The following is a 6,907-nucleotide window of genomic DNA, read 5'->3' as shown; positions in this document are numbered from 1 at the left end:
CCCCATATTGGTGATTCGTCAAAATAAACAAATACAAACTTTTACACTAAACAAGAACTTTGCTCAAAAAGTTTCTTTTTAATCTTGAAAATGAAATACTATTCTGTAAATGGAAATTGACTTCGTATAAACTCTCTTTAAAATATTGATTTTATAAATATATTAATATTTATAAGCCTTTGATTTATTACAAATGGAAAAATAACAACAACAGTCTTTAATTTAATTTGACAGACTACATCAAAATTGTAAATAATATTCGTTGTTCGAAAGTCGAATAGTATAAAAACAAAAAGGTTGTGATATAATGTAAATAAACTCATAACTCCTGTTCAAAGTTTAAAAATTATCTGAACTGCACTTCACACAAGGCCCCAAATACTATATCATTCAGTTCTTACTACGGAATAACCTGCGACATAAAAAAAAATACTACTTGTGTTACGTAACGTATTCCAGTCATTAACTTACTGAAACAAAAGAATGAGCAATGTTTTCTTTTAAAGTATTGCTATAACAAAATCGCCCAGTTGGAACGCTGCACAGTGTTTCAAAATAGTGCGACAATAAAGGAAAAATATATTTTTTAATTACTCGAGTTTCTATTCTCGTACAACGGTAAAACCAATTGTATGTTACAATTACGATCACGCATTATGACATCTTGTTAGTTTTTACGAGGAGCTTGTTAAACTTTATCGTTGCAACCTCCGAGCTCGCACCCGCGGGGGCAGTCATATCTACAATTTATTATTTTGTCGCTGAAAAGGCGATTGCTTGCGTTACATGAAAAGTAATAAAATATGATAAATGTCTACATCAGGAGCGAAGCGAGAAAAATAATAGCTCTTGATAGTATTGAGAGTGTTACCTAACACAGGAACAATAATAGGAGTCATAAATCTGAAGATGCTTCTATTTTTGTTTGTTATTGATACACTTACATTAGATTGTTGTGGCCTCCCATGTACCTTCTTACTATGTTCCACCTTAATTATGTTTGTGACGTGCAATAAATGAATATGAATAAAATCTTAAATGATATATCGCGATGTGTTGTGCCTAACCAAATACAGCAGTAGTATTCAAGTTAAATAATTCATTTTCAGATATGAGATGTGTTTCCGATGTGGGATCTACATTTTCTTATTCGACGAAAAAAAAGGGACGAATAATCGACAGGCATATTTATGGAACTCTAGGTATATTATGGAATTTTAGGCATAAATCTAAAACACTCTTATAAAAAATACATTGGTCAATAACCCGACAGAATGAAGTTGACAGCACACGTCAAACGCTTTGCAAACCGGTGAGATACATATTTGACTCGCCCAGATTTTTCATTCATTTACTCATTTTTCCTAAAATTAACAGCTGTCAATCATCCGTCCCTTTCCTTTTCTCCGGATAAGAAAGTGTCTGCAGGAACCAGGGCCATTGTCTTCACTACGTGATTTGAAAACCTAACCACATTTACCTGAGCTGTCATAAATTCAGCCATCTTCTGATCACGTTTAATTACAGCCTTTTACTTCGTTCTCGACTTGCCTACAGCTTAACATTTTAATGAGACACCATAAATCCGTTTGGCGACGAATTCTTGTCGATAAATCTTTGCCGTAATGACATAATTCTGACGATAAAGGAGTCGTCTGTGGAATCTTAGAAATTAAATGTTTTGCAAGCCGTCATATTTCGCCGTTCATTTGTCTAATTCTCTTCATTTTTGTGTAAGAATTTTTTGTCTTATAGGTGATTTATCATACTCAATTCACGGCCTTATAATTCCGGGTTTATAAATCACGGGTTTTAAAATTTATTATAAATTAATTTCATTTTTAGAACTCTACTCAATACAAAACAACTGTTTGATTCGACAAGTTCATTAAACCGATGCCATTTTAAACCAGCAGTTTACTTTTAGATAATTGACAAGCTACCACTAAATAGAAATATATATTCAATAATAAAATGGTCGTCTTTAAAATGTTCAAGTCTATTATATTACAGTATTCTGAATAAAAGGAAAATTTTGCGAACCGCAGCAGGGTATCACTTACGCAACTTCAATAAAAGTGCCTACCTACCACTTACCTTATCCTCTTTCAACAGACTTTTTTTTGTATGAAGCGGCATAGCAACTGTATAAAAGATCTCTTCGATTAGAGGCATATGACAACAGCCTTATCCCCAGTAGAGTGGAAGGGTCAATGAGGTCTTCGGCCAGTAGTGGGATCAAATAGGCTAGCTTGATAACTTACTTTAACTACACCTATGTAATTTATTTGACGTGTTATTTTGTGGATTTTTATTTGGACGGTTTTGAGTGTAGCTTTCGACTACAAACACCCAATATTCTGTGTAGCTTTTTCTAGCCATAGTGCGGCCAGTCAGCTCGCGACACCAAACACTTCAGAACCCCGATACCGACTCCGCCGGCGTGGTCGACGATTTCCCTCATTCAGCGCTTACCGCGGCCCAATAGGGTCGATTAATTCTTTCAAATATTCTTCCTCTCAAACGACGCCCCGAGCTGAGACTCGCGTCCAACTGGGCACCCTCATGCCTGTTGTCGTAAATTTTGTGCCGGGTGAAAATCCTCAGCGCTCCCCATTTGTCCGGCCAAGTAGTAGTAGTTAATGCCATCTGCGCCAAATCTACAATAAGTCATGTCAAAAAAATGTGTAACTTACTACATGACGTAGAATAGTAACAACACTTTTTTATTTCTATAACCAACATGTTGCTCTCGTATTAAGAAAGTATCCATTACATCTCCTATTAAGGGAGCGAAGGGATTGTGCCGAGGTTTTTCTTGCACCTTTTTTCCCCGGCTATACAGGTTGTGAGAAGCTGCAGTAGTTTTAAGCCGATGAGACGTTCGTTATGTAAAAAAATACGATTCAAGGTATAAGTAACGTGTTACCTACTGAATAAAGATATCTTTTGATTTTGGAGTTATACCAAAATGTAACAGTCTCTCATATAACGGCCTGTCACCACTTGCTAATAACTATCCAGTCTTTATCTGGATAGTACTAGAACTAGTCCGGCGGAAAGTCTTCTTCAGCACAATGATACAGGCTGTTATACTCCTACAACTTTATGTAGAGCAAACATGCCTATAGATAGATAATATTCAGCTGCAGGCGTTTGAAGGTCGATGTGGTCACATCAAGCGAACTAAAGAAAACGATTTATATTATACGGTTGTGACACACTAAACGCTCTACAATGTCATTAAATTATTCTTTAATGTAATGGGGGTTTTTATGTTATTTGAAAAGTGTACCTATTTATTATATTTATATTTAAAATAGGTGAAGATTTTTTCACATGAATTGACAATTATTTTATTTTTAGTAATTAAATATCTAAATGCCTACTAACAGTTAAAACTTATACCATAAATTCTTTTCTTTTCTAATATAAATGCTTAGTTTTCAATACATGAATTATTGATAATTATTGTATTTTTAGTAATTACATATCTAAGTACCTTCTAACAGTTGAAACTTATAACATAAATTCTTTTCTTTTCTAATATAAATGCTTAGTTTTCAATTAACCGGTAGGTACCTACAGATTGAAGACATTTTGTTAGGTATTCGTTTTTTCCTTCTTTATAAAAAATAAGGAAAACAATTAGTAGGTACAGTCAGAAGCAAATAGTTAGTGACAGTCAAGGTATACATATAGTTAGCAATATCCAGAATGTCTAATAATTAGGGACGTTCAAGGTGGCCGTATAGATAGTAACACTCTTGACCAAAAACATTGGCACAACCACAGTGTTCAAACAGTTGGCAACAAGCTAATCGTCCACATATTTTTGAACATTTTGACTGCTTGGATACCATTTCCACAGTGAGTGTGGTCATATTTACGACGACATAATTGTGCCGAACTATTTGACATTGTAAGCGTCTCGCGAATCTGGACGATCAGGTTGTTTCCAACTTTTTGAACACACAGGTTGTGCCGATGTTTTTGGTCACTTAGAGTGTTTCTATCTATGCGGCTACCTTGAACGTCCCTAATTATTAGACATTCTGAATGTTGCTAACTATATGTATACCTTGACTGTCACTATTTGTTTCTGACTGTACCTAGTTTAAAGAACAAAGGGCTAAGCAAAAAACAGGACATTTGTGTGTAATCAACTTAATCATTATAGGGACGGCGCACCGTTGGCGCCCAGCCAAACGTCTGTCGCCGCCCGCGCGATCAATTCTCCCATTGTACTCCATGTCGCTGATTTAAACATTACATAAACAACTTACATATCGCGAGCGACGCGACAGTGGTAGCGGGCCTTCAAGCAATTGGTGTACGACGTTTATCTACTTCTTACCTACTAAAATGCCGCGTCTATTTCCCGCAATAATTTACCTGACCATGATATGCTGTTCCCAGAAATGTTCCCTTTAGAAATATTCTTTAATACTTATTAAGGTCACCGACAGGTTTTTTTTTTTCAATTTTTGCTTTCCTTATCTGCCTAAAGGTTAGATAATAAAGCTCTTTTTCCATATTTTATTACTGCCAGCGAAACAGTTTACTGAACATGGAAACCGGATATTTGCAAAAAGATAAAATATTAGTGTATAAAATGATTGATGAATGTTGAGGAAACTAGAGAAGTATGTCAGGATCGAAACAAACGGAATTCTACAGTCTTTGCTTACCACCGTGGGTAATAGGCGTGAGTTTATTTATAGATATGTATAAAAGATTCAAGAAAAAAGAAGTATTATTACGGTGGCACTCATTATATTGAACCATGTTTTGGAATTCACCCACTGATGCCACCGGGGCACCTATATGATGATAGCATGTGCAAAATAGGCATTGTACGGAAACTTACTTATATGACCTTTGTCCTTTTTTATCTGGAGCTACCCTCTATCTATCACGTACGAAAAGAAACCTTTCTTAAAAAAAAGGTTACCTTTGATTGAACACTGGCGTAAAAACAAACCACTGGTACAAAGCAAATGTACATGTATTTAAGTAAGTATTGAAAGAATCATTCACTGCCGTGATTTGGACTTTTCCAGGCTACTCTTGGCAGATGAGATCTTCCCAACTGTGGGCTGAACTTCTTCGATCTTGGCTGATCTGGTGGTGGACACTGGCTTGGCAAGTACGGGGTTCTTGCTGTCCACCTTCTGCGTGCCGCTACTGCTGTCCTCTTCGCCTTCCTTCCCTTCTTTCTCCTTCTTCTTCTTCTTCGCTGTTTTTAATGCTTCTAGCATCTCTGAGGAAAAATATTTGTTATAATTCATATTCACTGTCAGTTAACTCTTCGCGCCCAATCTGCTGGACTGATTTAGATAAAAATTTACATTTACATAACATAACAAATATTTTATTGCACAAACAGGAAAAAACAAAATACAAAACAAAAGAGAAATAAAATTAGGCGGCCTACATTGGCGGGTTACATTGTTTATTACATGAATCGAAACCCAGGGAAAGGTAAAATGGATAGTTAGCTGACAATCGTCGTGTTTTAAAATAAATATGGCAAACTGTAGCACAGTCTTTTGTGGGATATTCATTAACATCATTAAGCCCTTACTTTAAGACACGTACACGGATCCTCCCCCTCACATGCCGCTAAAATACCCCTTACATGAATCACTCACTATCTACTGGTGTACAATAAAATATCTGGTCTTGGCAGATTTCTGAATAGTTCTTTCCATATTATGATTTATTGCCCCGTTATTTGTCTGTAGTTCTAATAAACAAAGAAAAAGAAATCGTCTCATAGTACATAATATCAATCTGATAAGAGCGATAACATAAGCTCGTGACTATATTCCATTGAGGCAGAGAGAGGTACATCCATCGCAAGATGAACTAAGAGACTACCCACACCTCACCGAGCTTTCTGTTAGACCAACAATCAATCTTAAATATATAAAAGGAGAAACTGACTGACTGACATATCAACGCATAGCCTAAACGGCTAAACGTAGGCACTTGAAATTTGGAAAGGACGTAGCGTAGGTACCGTAGAGGTGCACTAAGAAAGGAATTTCCGGAATTCCCTTTTGTATGAAAAATCTAAACCGCTTAAGTTAGGCGCTTGAAATTTGGCTTTCAGGTACCTTAGTAAACTTAAAGCTTAGTTGTTACAGGATATTGCAAAATTCCCACGGGAACGGGAGTTAGCGGGAAAAAACATTTGTATGAAAAAATCTAAACTGCATAAGTTAGATGCTTGAAATTTGACATGCACTCCCCCACACACAAAAATCTCTTTTTATAACACGCCACGCGGACGAAGTTGCGGGCAAAAGCTAGTCTGATATAATAATAATATCAGCAACCAAGGTCATAATGGTGCTTACCACGTTTGAAATTAGCTGACATCGGCATTTTGAATGGTATGGTTACTATATAAGCAACTAGATTTTACTTTTTCATTTTATAATCTTTATAATATTCATTTTCAACCCTTATTATTTATTGTTTCAAACATTTTAATCCATTACTACGGACATTAATTCTCCAAACGTCAATGTCTAGCCTAACTTTCCAATCAGCCTGCTTTATCCAAAAAATCCTTGAACACAAAAAAGAACCTAACCATTAAGATTTTATTCAATAATTTTCATGGATGCATGGATGTATGTGTGTGGATAGATAAGTAGCTGTTTTCAAATATTTTCAATCAACTTTTTGTGTGACGAAGTAAAGTAACATTTCAGTAAGTATATCTAATATAGGTAACATCAGTATATCTTCAAAATTCGGACTTCAATGGTCTTTCATATTCATTAAATAATCGGTAGTTGATGATAATTAAGTAAAGATGGTTGGTTCTTTTATTCAGAAATAATTTAATTCTGTTCCGCATTATACCCAGCTTACTCAGAAAAATAGGTACTGA

Source organism: Pectinophora gossypiella, chromosome 4 (genome assembly GCF_024362695.1).
Source record: "Pectinophora gossypiella chromosome 4, ilPecGoss1.1, whole genome shotgun sequence".
NCBI lineage: Eukaryota > Metazoa > Arthropoda > Insecta > Lepidoptera > Gelechiidae > Pectinophora > Pectinophora gossypiella.
This window is presented reverse-complemented; position numbering follows the sequence as displayed.